At 33.7% G+C, this 12871-nt stretch overlaps 1 protein-coding gene across 5 annotated transcripts in view; it reads right to left on the bottom strand.

The window, feature by feature from the left end:
- Positions 1–227: 227 nt before the first annotated feature.
- LOC149791443 (diacylglycerol kinase beta-like) overlaps positions 228–12871 on the bottom strand; it is a 264102-nt gene continuing 251458 nt past the window's right edge. For all 5 annotated transcript variants that reach the window (XM_089969976.1, XM_089969977.1, XM_089969978.1 and 2 more), the window contains exon 25: positions 228–8380. The gene's annotated coding sequence lies outside the window, so the exon portion shown is untranslated. The remainder of the gene's footprint in view (positions 8381–12871) is intronic.

The following is a 12871-nucleotide window of genomic DNA, read 5'->3' as shown; positions in this document are numbered from 1 at the left end:
GCATTTTTTGAGAAGCTGTAAACAACAACTGAATGGACGACGTACGAACGGTCGAAAGATCATATCGTAAGCTCATCCGACGTGACGTCTAGGTGAGCTAATAGAAAAGTAATAAGTTCTCCGATTTGAGAAAATCTTGAGACTGTGTCCACCCAAAAAAACAATTAATAAACGGGCCGTTCATTTGAGACCGTTTCAAGAGAAGGGAGAAAGAATTTAGAACAATATGAAAGTACAGAAACTCTTTAATTAATAACAAGAAAATTATTAAGAAAAACAATTTTGTAACTGAGTGTAAGATGAGGTGATGAATGTATTAATTTTTTTCTCTTAAAATTAAACATTTGATTCACAAAGTTTTAAGGAACACCAGTGAAAAATGGACACCAATTTCCCGTGGGGGAAATATACGATACTGAATCGAGATCTTTTCTAAAGTAACACTATAGATTTGATCGTTTACGGTCCCTTCTTACTACAGCCATTAATAATGTACCAAACACTTTATATATTTTATCATTCACAATCCCTTCGTACAACATTCTTTTTCTAAAGATACTGCACGCATAAAAAAAAAAATCAAACAACTCGTTAATAACGTATCAACTACTGTATGAAAGTGACTCTGACCACAAAAGTATTTTTTTTGGATTATTGTGTTTGATCAATGAATTCTACATATCTAAGCACAGAAATCTCTATGTCCCATAAATAAGCCGTTCCTTCCAACACCGAAGAATAAGTCACATCTTTAAAATTTCCATCATCGAACGGGGTAAGAATGCATATGGGGACAAACAGGAGTGTTCGGTGTTGGAACTCTGCTCAACAGCAGCGTGTCTACCAATATTCCCCGTGACCCTGGAATTAAGTATATATGTATAAAGCGACGTTTGGCGCAGATTGGGCAACCCACTGTCGAAGCGACGTGGGCGACAGCGGCAACATGAACATATTGTGATTACCTGAAGATATTGGGGGCTTTCAGGCGCACATAAAAACCGGCCATGTGACCGGCTATTCTGTATAAAGTCTGATTGGAAAAATAGAGACTTAGTGTAGACTGGTGAGACATTTGCAAATATTAGATATGTTAAATTTATTTGAAATGATAACACACTTATTTCTACATAAAATAAATCAGGTACATGACAGCCTTGTGAATAGACGGTAAAATAGCTCTTTAGTAGGTAAAATAACTTTAGCGAGCTAATTTTTCTTATTATGCAACGCAACTCCGACTTAAGATTAAAAAAATTGTGCACGTCTTCTCGTCGTTCAACAAAAGCAGTACATGGCGGCCATGCAATGTCCCTCTACCAACGGTACACTGCTGCCGTGCGAATAGTTGGGACCTTAGATTTTTAACCCACTATGTCGAGACTCCATTATGCTATTTTTCCAGTATCCTTGAGAGAATCCTTTCAATCGGATATCCAGTTTATCCGAATATATATGAAAAAGAGATTTTAAAAAATCTCAGAATGTACTTAAGAATACAGAGTACAAGCTTATTGTGGAAGAAATGGATAAGGTTTTGAATACAATGTTGTCTGACTGGGGGGCGGATTGTTGTCTTGAAGATGGGGAATTCCCCTACAAAAATCACAGTTGTATAAGAGACGGGAAAAAGGTAGTAATTTACCAAGCAACATGACTGAATGTACATAAATGAAAACAAGCACCTAAACCATTGATCAAAGTACTAAACGTACTATATCAATGACACACTGATCGGTTTTGGCGGGGGCATTAAAAATCTGCTTCAAAAAATTAAGCACAGATTCCAATCTGGAACCAAAGTATATGGTAGTAGATCCAAATCTATCATGTTCGCACCTGAAACCCCGTGGGATGAAGAACTATTAAGGTAACGACACATTTTAATCATCAAATAGTCAAGGCTACTAACAATGTTATTACAGCTAAACAGTCGACAACAGTAAAAATTTGCGTGATTTGTCTTATAGGAGGTTGTTAATGCTATGTTAGTACTTGCGTTTCTTTATTTATCATATATACAACTTGTCCTTTTATTTTGGACAAGCAAGAATAAGGAAAACATACGACGATCAGTTTAAACAACAAAGCACCGATCAATCAGTGTAGTATTTTGCCATAAATGTTTGAATCAAGAAAATTTTACGGCAAATAAGATAAAATTAAAATATTTTAAGTTCTATATGAAAACCTTTGGAATATATTTCCTCTAAATTGTGCATTATTTACCTTATGTCATCACTTTTGATGCATTTTAGTTTAAAAATAACAAAACTACTACTATTAACAATCCTCTATAACACTCGCACGAATTTTAAAACATGCCAGTATGGCGCTGCTGTTGAAAATTCTATTTATTCAGTAAATAAACTTAAAATTTAAAAAAGAAAAACCTACACACGCTGAAAAATACATAAATAAGGTAATATCTTATAAAAACCATCCCTTCAAGGTATGATCCTCTTAGAATTTCTGACTATTTGCAAAGATTGATTTCATCATACATCATTTTGAGCATTTTTCTTGGCAAGATTGTTTGAAGTGTTCATGCATAGTGTAAGTACATCATTACAAGACCATCTATTTTGACACAAAGACAACTATTTTCTACAATTTTTAATTTCTTGTGCATACTCTGATAACAAAAATTAATGCAAAGATTTAAAGACTCTATTCAACTTGCAAATGTATAGTGGTCTCTCATTACAAACCCACCTCAGTATACCACAAATCTTTTTATAATGTTGGCACGGTTATGGATCCAGTCAAATTGATAAAATTCTCTTTAATCACTGCTACTTAGTTTTATTTTTTGGCTAATAAGGACCAATTATAATGTGATTTCACGGCATTGAATGCTCTACTGTTCTGCTTCAAGGGGAATTCACTCTATTCAGATCTACAATTGCAAATGTCATAAAACTTTGCTTTTGAGTGGCACCATTTATGACTTGCTGAGGGACAAAACGAAAATTAGTTCAAAACCTACAACTGGCATTTTTTCCCAAACCTTTCCTATAGTGAGATAATTAATAGATTAATGCCACAGATAAATATAATAAATGCCTTTCATTTGCAGGCAGCAATTATGTTCTCTTGCAAACAAACATTAAACATCATTAGTATTTTATAACGTGAAGCAGGAACATGTACACATTATGAGTCTCAAGTGGTCACTAAACAATTAATCCTCCACCAAACCTTCCGAAAATGAAATTTACAGCTGACTCTATATCAAACATTTAATTAAATCGTACACAGTGTGGAAAAAACCCTCTAAAAGCATATGATGCAAGTAATAATTTTTTCTTAATTGGCAAGATACTTAAGTTGTTCTTTTATTGTAATTTATATTTTTAGGCTTACATCATAATTAGGTCAATTTGGAAATGGTACATTTTTCTGATCGCTCTATCTAGTCCTCGAGATCATTTTATTTTCATACCAACACTGCTTCTTCTAAACTACACTAATCTCTTTTTAGCTATCATGAATCTTATTATCGCTACAAAACAATTAAATTCATCAGCACTAGCTTCAAGGTTTTTGTTAATTTTTTACAAGGTAACACAAGGCTTATGAGAAATCCCATATTACTCAGTATCATCAGGCTTATGTGAGAAATCCCTTATTATTTGGTATCATCAGACTTACGTGACAAATCTGTTATTATTCAGTATCACCAGGTTTATGTGAGAAATCCATAATTACTCAGTATCACTAGGTTTATGTGAGGAATCCATAATTATTCGGTATCACTAGGTTTATGTGAGAAATCCATAATTACTCAGTATCACTAGGTTTATGTGAGAAATCCATAATTACTCGGTATTGCCAGGCTTATATGGGATATCACTTATTATTCAGTAGCATAAGGCTTATGCGAGAAATCCATAATTACTCTATATCACCAGGCTTATGAGAAATCGGTTATTATTCAGTATCACCAGGCTTATGTGAGAAATCCACAATTACTCTATATCACCAGGCTTATGTGAGAAAATGGTTATTATTTAGTATCACCAGGCTTATGTGAGAAATCCATAATTACTCTATATCACCAGGCTTATGCGAGAAATCCGATATTATTCAGTATCACCAGGCTTATGTGAGAAATCACTTATTACTCGGCATCACCAGGCTGATGTGAGAAATCCTTTATTACTCTGCATCACCAGGTTTATGTGAGATACCCATTATTACTTGGTATCACCAGGCTTATGTGTGAAATCCCTTATTATTAAGCTGTAATTAAATACACCAAAGCTCCCCATCCCACCAAAGATAAAAGAATCTAAGCTTTTCTCATCTACTTTGCACAAAAAGTAAGTTAAATGACTGTTTGGTTTTACATTCCATTTACACGGCCTCTCAAGCCTGTAAAGTACATAATTTTGTACACAATGTTTCATTTTTAAAAACGTTTACATTTATTAATTTGCACAACCATGTGGAATGGGCAAAAATCTGGCAATATCTTCCAATTTCACTAGAAATATGAGTTGAAATAAAAGTTCTCAATGATATGAAAAAGGTATTATATGCTCCAAGTAATGTATAAACTTATACTGACCACTTTCAAAACATGTATGTGCAAATGTCCATTCTCTCTCTCTCTCTCTCTCGCTCAGTAGCAGCATGGAGTATATTTTAAGAGGACAAAATCTTCATTTAACATAATTCATATTACAAAGTGATAAAAAAGCAGTTAAGAAATATAAATAATACAATATACACCCACCCCATGTTTAATAGTCCTCTATGCTGGCACCAGCAGGACATGATCGACAAAAGACTGACAATCTATGGGTCTCAATGACCTTGACCTTTGGTCAAGATTTGCAATCCCGAACTTGTTGTGCAAAACCCATTCTTGTCTCACTGGACTCCCCATAACTGTGACCATTAGACCCAGGAATCTAGGTTTCGTTATTTATTTTTCTTCTTTCAGTGAGTGATCATGATCATCTTGACAGCAAAATTGACAGGATTCTGTCTTACCCATGGAAGCCATCCATAAAGTTTCACAACTGTAGATGGTAGACAGCTCAAGGTATTGGTCCAAAATGAAATAGGAAAGAGATGGACCGTGAAACAACATCAGAACATATTTTTGCACTAACTGAAGCAAAATTCTTGTACAATTCCAGAACCATTATTTTGCAGATTGAATTTAAAGAATGCTAAAAAAATTGCCTAGATAAAATTTCATTCAAAATGGTCTCATTTAATCATTAGTTTCACAAAATATATACTGACTAAACAACCTTTATTATGATGAAATGACAAAAATAGTCTTAAAGAAATCCTCAACCCAACTTTTTTTTTACCAAATCGGAAAAAAGAGGTGGTTTGGAGGTAATTCTGAAAATAATCTCACTTTATTTTTGTATTCCAGAAGTTAAATAACAAGTATATTTCAACACAAGATTTCTGGCAATATAAATGCTTTGTTTATTTGAAATGCTGGAAATCTTGTCTACTTTCTAGGAAGACAGGATGAAAATGAGGAAGACTTCAGCCAATTGTCTTTCTTCTCATTGGAAGATTGACTGAAAATGAGGAAGACTTCAGCAAATGCTGGAGATGTAACTGGTATGAGAATTTGGTAATTTATTTTGCTATATTTAACAAACATCTATCATAGTAGCAAATAATAAGCTGTGATGGGGATTAACTCACTGACTTCTGGAGACTCTTAATATTTTTGCCTGACATAGGGATATGAAATGCATTCTTCGGGTTATTTCAGAATGCATCCAAACATAACTGTTTCTGAGAGAAATTTGTTTAGCAAGATGCTTAGGTGTGTAAAGGACATTTTACGTTGGCTATTTCCACTATGTATATGCAGAAGTGTAAAAATTGGACTTCCATTTTATTTTGTGTATTGGATTAACGATTTTCATGTCCTGTCCACTTTTTACTCCAAATCTAAATTTCATCCTACCTTCTGCAAAGGGTCATCTGTCTGTGTTTAGTCTGGACCTTAGTGTTCAGTCTGAATCAGTATACATGTACTGAGATCTAAGGCCAAAAAGTCTAAAATCCAGACACAAACTACAGTAGAGACAACAGCAATTTCTGAGGGCAAAAAAATTGGTTTAAAAAATTAAGATTTTTTTCACCGTATTTTTAACAAAATGTGAGTAGAAATTCTACAATATATGTTATCATTACAGAACTAGACCATTCTCCTTTTATGTAATACCAACCATTTTAGTATACAGTAAATCATGTTGACATTACAGAGCCTGGAAGTAGGTTACAACCTCATGATGCATGAATGAGGCATGTGAAGTTCATGAGTAAATCAAGTAAGCCAGAAAAACCTCTATGTTTGGATTCTGAATACTTATAGAAAACACAAAAAGCATACATAGAATTATCTGAATAATGAGAATAAATTAGTAATTATACTTAATTATAGCATATTCTACTTAAATAATATGCCCTACTGTAGGATCTGTACAACAGTGCTTATCCTTCTTTGCAGAGAAACTGCAACACAGAACACATTTTTTAACTCACAAAATATAACATGTACAAAAGTTAGTATATATAAATGGATTTCCCACAAAATAAATATGTAAAACATAACAGGGAAGGAAGAGAAATTGGGACCAACATCATATTGCCTTGAGAATATTAAATATATTCTGAAAACTATTCAGATATGCAAATGACATTTGATCTATGTAAAAATGACTTTAATGATTATTTCAGAAAGAAAAACTGTATATTTTCATATTGAAAAGAAAATCAGCAATTATCAGTATTATGTTTACAACATTACTTATATTGGGAATAATTAAAGTTCATACAAAACAAGGTGGAAAACTAATATTAAAGGTGTTAAGACAATATTTTGTAGATATCTTTGTAAATGTCAAAATGTCTAGCAACAAAATATATATAGAAACAAGTATCAGTATGTACATTTCATAATTCAATTGTATGTAGTGAACATCAAGAAGAAATGAAACACACAATGTTCCTGTTTTACATGCACCCCATGTTATCCATTTACTTGCCAAAATATATACTTTTCTTTTATTAAGGTTGGAAATATTCAAGTTTTATTGCTTACTGACTCTAGCGAATCAATTTATTGTGTCTTGAAAAAGCAAGTGCTGTCTGATAGACTCAACAATTCACAACTCAATATTTCACATATACAATCTTTATGTAAAGAATAACACATTATATCGAATAAACAATTCTTTGTAAAGTTCTAATGTTGATTAAAATTTTTGTTTGCACTAATACGTAAAATTCCATTACTATGTTCTTAAAAAATACAAACAATGCTAGAAGAAAACATTTTTCTCAGCATATCAAAGTTTAATTTTTGTGGTTTTTCTTAATATTTTCATACAAGTAACCAAAAATCAGGATTTTTAAAAAAAGAATTAAAATATAAATATTTCTGCCCTATCTCTGATTGTTGCTATACAGTCAGCAAAAAGTACTGCTTAATTTGTTTTGTGGAACAAACAGTAAAGTTAACGCTGATTCAAGCTAAAGTCTGACCAATCAAAGATCTCTAATAGGCCTCGGAATTCTTTTTGAAAGTTAATTTGTACATGGGCGACTGAGTTTTATAGACTTCATCTTTTTTGAAGGGTTATCTGCATCCAGTTACATGTATCTGTTTGCCCATGTGTAAAATAACTTGCCCTGGGCAACATGAAATGGAAATTCTCAAGACCTGACAAGTACACTTTCTGAGCTTGACGTAACCACCCAGTGTAATTCAATGACAAAATATATTTAGTACAACATAATAATGACATGTACACAGCCTTTCAGTCCTATCCAAAACATACATGCAGTTTAAATGAAAGAAATCTTTATAATTTGTTTAAGGAGATAAGATTGGAGAAAGCATATAAATAGGCAATGATACTACATGTTATTTTCTTAATCATTTTACACAATAATGAAATTTGTGACAGAATATTAAAAAGAAAAATCTTAAAAAAGTATGCATTTTTCCACACATAAGGCTTCAGACTGAGTATTTGGACCACACAAAGCAAGACACAACAGGTAATATGATACAAAAAGCACTATTATATGAAGATAATATACAACTTACAATTTATAAAAAGGTATTATACATTTTTAAAAAAACTCTACAGCTACGAGTGTGTTCACTGAATTTAACAAGTGGAAGTCTACGTGAAGAGTCAAAAGGTCACAAGGTCACAAATCAGAAAGTCATAACCAGCTTGCCAGAAGCCGTCATGTGACATGTAATGAATTATTTCCCTGAATCTGATTGGCCGGCAATGAGAGAACATTTACATGAACTGAATAGATGGCTGTAAGGGACATAAACAAGGGCAAAACTGAGCAATAAGTTGTCACCTTAAATCTGAAAAAGAGACAAGAATGATAATTAGAACTTCTTTTATTAAAAAATTATTGAATCTTAAAATCTACATCCAAATAAGTATACCTCTGTCATTCTTCATCTATCTATAGAAATAAAACTTTTTTTCTTCAGTTTTGACTATTTTTGTAATTTTTGGGATGTGTATAGCAACTCTGTTTTCTTCTAGGATGTGTACAGCAGCTCTTTGTTATCTTCTAGAATTACACCATAAAAGATTTACAAATCACAACAAAAGTAACTTTCATGACCTGCCATGGCAAATCTCCATAATGCAAAACCCATTAGATATACTGGGTATCCTCCTCCTGAACATATGGCAAAAACAAGAGGTCCAACTGGGCCTGACCTACATGTACATAACATAACAGTTGACTGTTTTTCGCTAAGCAGACTTGTGTAAGAAAACACAATATGTAAACTGTCTCCCAAACTTGATAGCAGATGATTTTATCTACCATATTTACCATCTTATAAGTCTGAATGCACAGACCCAGGTCTGTCATTGCATAATGCATTGACAGATCTGTGTCTGTGCAGTTCATTAAGAGTAACCAGCAGATCAACACATACCCTGATCAGCCTGCTATGTTAAAAATCCAAAGCACGCACGCATCCCAAGCTCATATTTGAAGCCATCCAAGAGCCTGATGATAAAAACCCATTTACTGCATTTTTACACAAATTCGATGATAAATATTATCTCTAGATTTAGACAAGTACCAAACTCAAGCAATCAAATGCAAGGCATCTCAAAATTATGCACAGGTATCACTTATTACAAAGCTGTCCATGATTATCACAAAGCTGTCCATGACTATCACAAAGCTGCCAATGACTATCACAAAGCTGTCCATAACTATCACAAAGCTGTCCATGGCTATCACAAAGCTGCCCCTGAATTTCACAAAGCTGTCCATGACTATCACAAAGATGTCCATAACTATCACAAAGCTGTCCATAACTATCACAAAGCTGTCCATGGCTATCACAAAGCTGTCCATGACTATCACAAAGCTGTCCATGACTATCACAAAGCTGTCCATGGCTATCACAAAGAAGTCCATGACTATAATAACACAAGCTCAAGGTTCAGCAAAATCAGATTGAAACCGTCTCCAGAATGGTAACAAGCATAGCCAGTGAGGCAAAATTAATTCATTTTGTGAAAATCTTGCTAATAATCAAACTCGTCCAACAGCTGGATAATATAATATTACTTTACCAAGTCAGATCAAAATCTTATCAGAGATATTGCTGCTTAAGTGTTAAAAAACTTGGCCAATCAGATGGAAGGGCACATCATTAACATGCATATATATTTATTATAACAATTTTAAAAAAAAGCTCTTGATGGCACAGGCCTATTTATCAAGTCTGATCAAAATCTTATCAATAAGACAGTTTCCAGAAGTGTAAATCAAACTTAGCCAATGGAGGATCGTATAAATAATATGCACATGTCCACTCATAACAAAAATCATCTCACAACTTGACTGTATTAGCCTATTTACCATATCCAATTAAAATTGGGGAGAAAAACTCTTTCAGGTGTTAAGAAGATCAGCCAGACATATGCAAGAGCAAGAGCACATTATTAATATGTGCTGATTGTGCTCACAAAATACTTTATACATCCTTATTATATAAGCCTATTTACCAAGTTTGATAAAACAATGATCAGAAATAGTCACTAAGTTGTTGAAAACTCGAACATTCCGATGCCAAGTTACATCATTACTTATATGTATGGTTCTTGCTTAACTGTCTCATTCTAGATCGTGATGATTCAGGCCTTCTTGCCAAGTCTGATTAAAACTGCATCAAAAAGACACTCTGCACAGTGGCAACAAGCTCAGCCAATCAGATGCAAGATCATGTCATTAATATGCATGGAACTCATGTGAGATCTTAATCATCTAAGTCTGTATTTAAGTATGATCAAAATCAGATAAAAAATACAGCTCCCAGATTGGTAACAAGCCCAGTAATCAGATGCAAGATCACTGCCTTAATATGTTGATACTGTCCATTGTGGCATCCATGATGCCAAGGATAAAAGTATATATTTCAAGTATGATCAAAACTGAACAGAAATATGGCTTTCAGAGTGGAAACAAACTCAGCAACTCAGAAGCAATATTGCATGGATCTCGCTCATTATCAAACTCGTTAGCAATCTTGATAATAAAACCATATATTTCAAGTCTGATCAAAATCAGGTCAGAAATATGGCCTCTAAAGTGAAAACGAGTTCTACCAATCAGATGCAAGATTACTTAATTAATATTCATCTATTCTGCTCAATATCTAACATATCCAAAAGCTTCATGATATAAGCCCACATTTCAAGTTTGATCAAAACTGGATCAGAAATATGGCATCTAGATTCATAACAAACTCAGCCAAACAGATGCAAGATCACCTCATTGACACGCATACATCTTGGTCAATATCAAAACTGTCCAAGATCCTAATGGTATATACATATGTTCCAAATCTGATTAGAAATGTGGCCATCATAGTACTAACAAACTCAGTCAATCAGACTTCACGAAAACCACATAAGTATGCATAGATAACTCTCATAATTTAACTCGTTTGACATCTTACTAACAAAAGTATATATTTCAAGCTTGATCCAAGCTGGATCAGAAATATTGCCTCCATAGTAGTAAAACAGTACAGTGGAACCTGTCTTGAAAGACCACCCCTTCTGCCAAAACAAAATGGTCTCTCATGACAGGTGACCTCTCATGACAGGTCATAAGACTATATAATTAATAAATCTATACATGGAGAACCTGGTCTCTTAAGTCAGGTGGTCTCTCATAGCAGTGATCTCTCATGAGAGGTCTTACTGTAACATCCAAGATCACCTCTTTAATATGTCTAGATCCTGTGCATTACTGAACTAGTACAAGATCTTGATCTTACAAGTTTACATCCGAAGTTTGATCAAAATCAGATAAAAATTATGGCTTCCAGACTGACAACAAACTCAGCCATTCTGATACAAAATCACATCAATATTTGTGGTTCATATCAAGATCTGAATGATGTAAGCAAATTTAAAGTGTGGTCAACATTTGGGCAGAAACATGGTCTCCAGAGTGGTCAACCTATCAAATATGTGATCATTTCATTAACATATATGGATGTCACTCATTATGGAGCTATTCTGAGATTTTGATGATATAAACAAATATTTGAAGATGATTGAAATCAGATTGGAAATATGGCTTCCAGAGTGGCAACAAGCAACTGTTGATTGACAGACAGATGAAGCATGACGGTGGACACACTACATGACCTGTAAGTTAAAAATATTAAGAAATAACACTGTAATTGCAATTTTTGTACATTTGACCTCTGAGCCTTTCTGAGAATCTTGGTGGAGAGGACCAAAAATCATTCCCCTCTTGAAGACGGTCATCACATGGGAATCTTAGGTACCAGAATTAGCAAATTTCCTCCCAGCAGGTAGCTGATGTTGTGACAGAGACAGATGAACAGATGAATGATATCAAAACACCCCCTTCCTAACGCATGGTAAAAAAGAAGTAAAATCTATAATCACATTACTCGGTTTCTGAATGGATGATGAGAAGAAAACACACTTTATTAAAGAAAAGGCATTGCATATTATCGCAAAGCATTTTTTTTAGTGCCATAAATATCATAATCATGCTATGGCATAATACTGTGCTACACAGAATAACAATACAAAGCCTTAATTGTGTGTTATAAATATAATATGAAACCCATGTTTATTCAACACTAAATTAGATGCTAAATTTATGAAACTTGTTTAATACCAGTAATGCAATATGCAACTTGATGTAAGAACCTGTGGCATATACAGTTCATCACTCCATTTCCTACATTTCTTATCTAATGTACACTGACGTGTAATCCATACCAAATCAATGACAAAACTCTAATGACACATATATCCTGTCTTAACCATAGAAAGTCCAACTAAATCAAACCAAACAGCTACAATCTGTGCTTAATCAGGCAAAATCTGAGACATATTTATGTGCGATGGAAAATTAATTTTTTTTAAAGTACGTTTCCAAAGACCCTACTGCAAATGGCCTGTAACGTAATATATCAGCAGATCTTGCCCAGTGAACATGAAAAAAGCTTGTGTCTAAGACTGAATTTCCACAATCAGCTAATCAAGCTTTCAAAAGGAAGTCATTTGTAATTGGCAAAAATCAACTCTCCAACTCAGGAGTTTTATGGACTCCAAGCTAGGTCTGCACTATTTACCTGAAGATTACAATAGAATGGACATACCTGAATCTTTCAGTGTATTTATTATTGAGTGTATGCCCAGATCTTCCAGTGAATAAGGGACTCTGTCAATCCCTATCTATGCTGTATAATGAACAGACACTATACCAAGATCAGCTAGTGTGTAACAGTTTGTTCACACATTTATCAGTGCATAATGGACAATATAGT

The sequence above is a fragment of the Sinohyriopsis cumingii genome, chromosome 9 (genome assembly GCF_028554795.1).
Source record: "Sinohyriopsis cumingii isolate HCF-2022 chromosome 9, ASM2855479v2, whole genome shotgun sequence".
Lineage (NCBI taxonomy): Eukaryota > Metazoa > Mollusca > Bivalvia > Unionida > Unionidae > Sinohyriopsis > Sinohyriopsis cumingii.
Note: the sequence above shows the minus strand (reverse complement) of the source record. Positions and strands in the feature narration are given on the sequence as shown.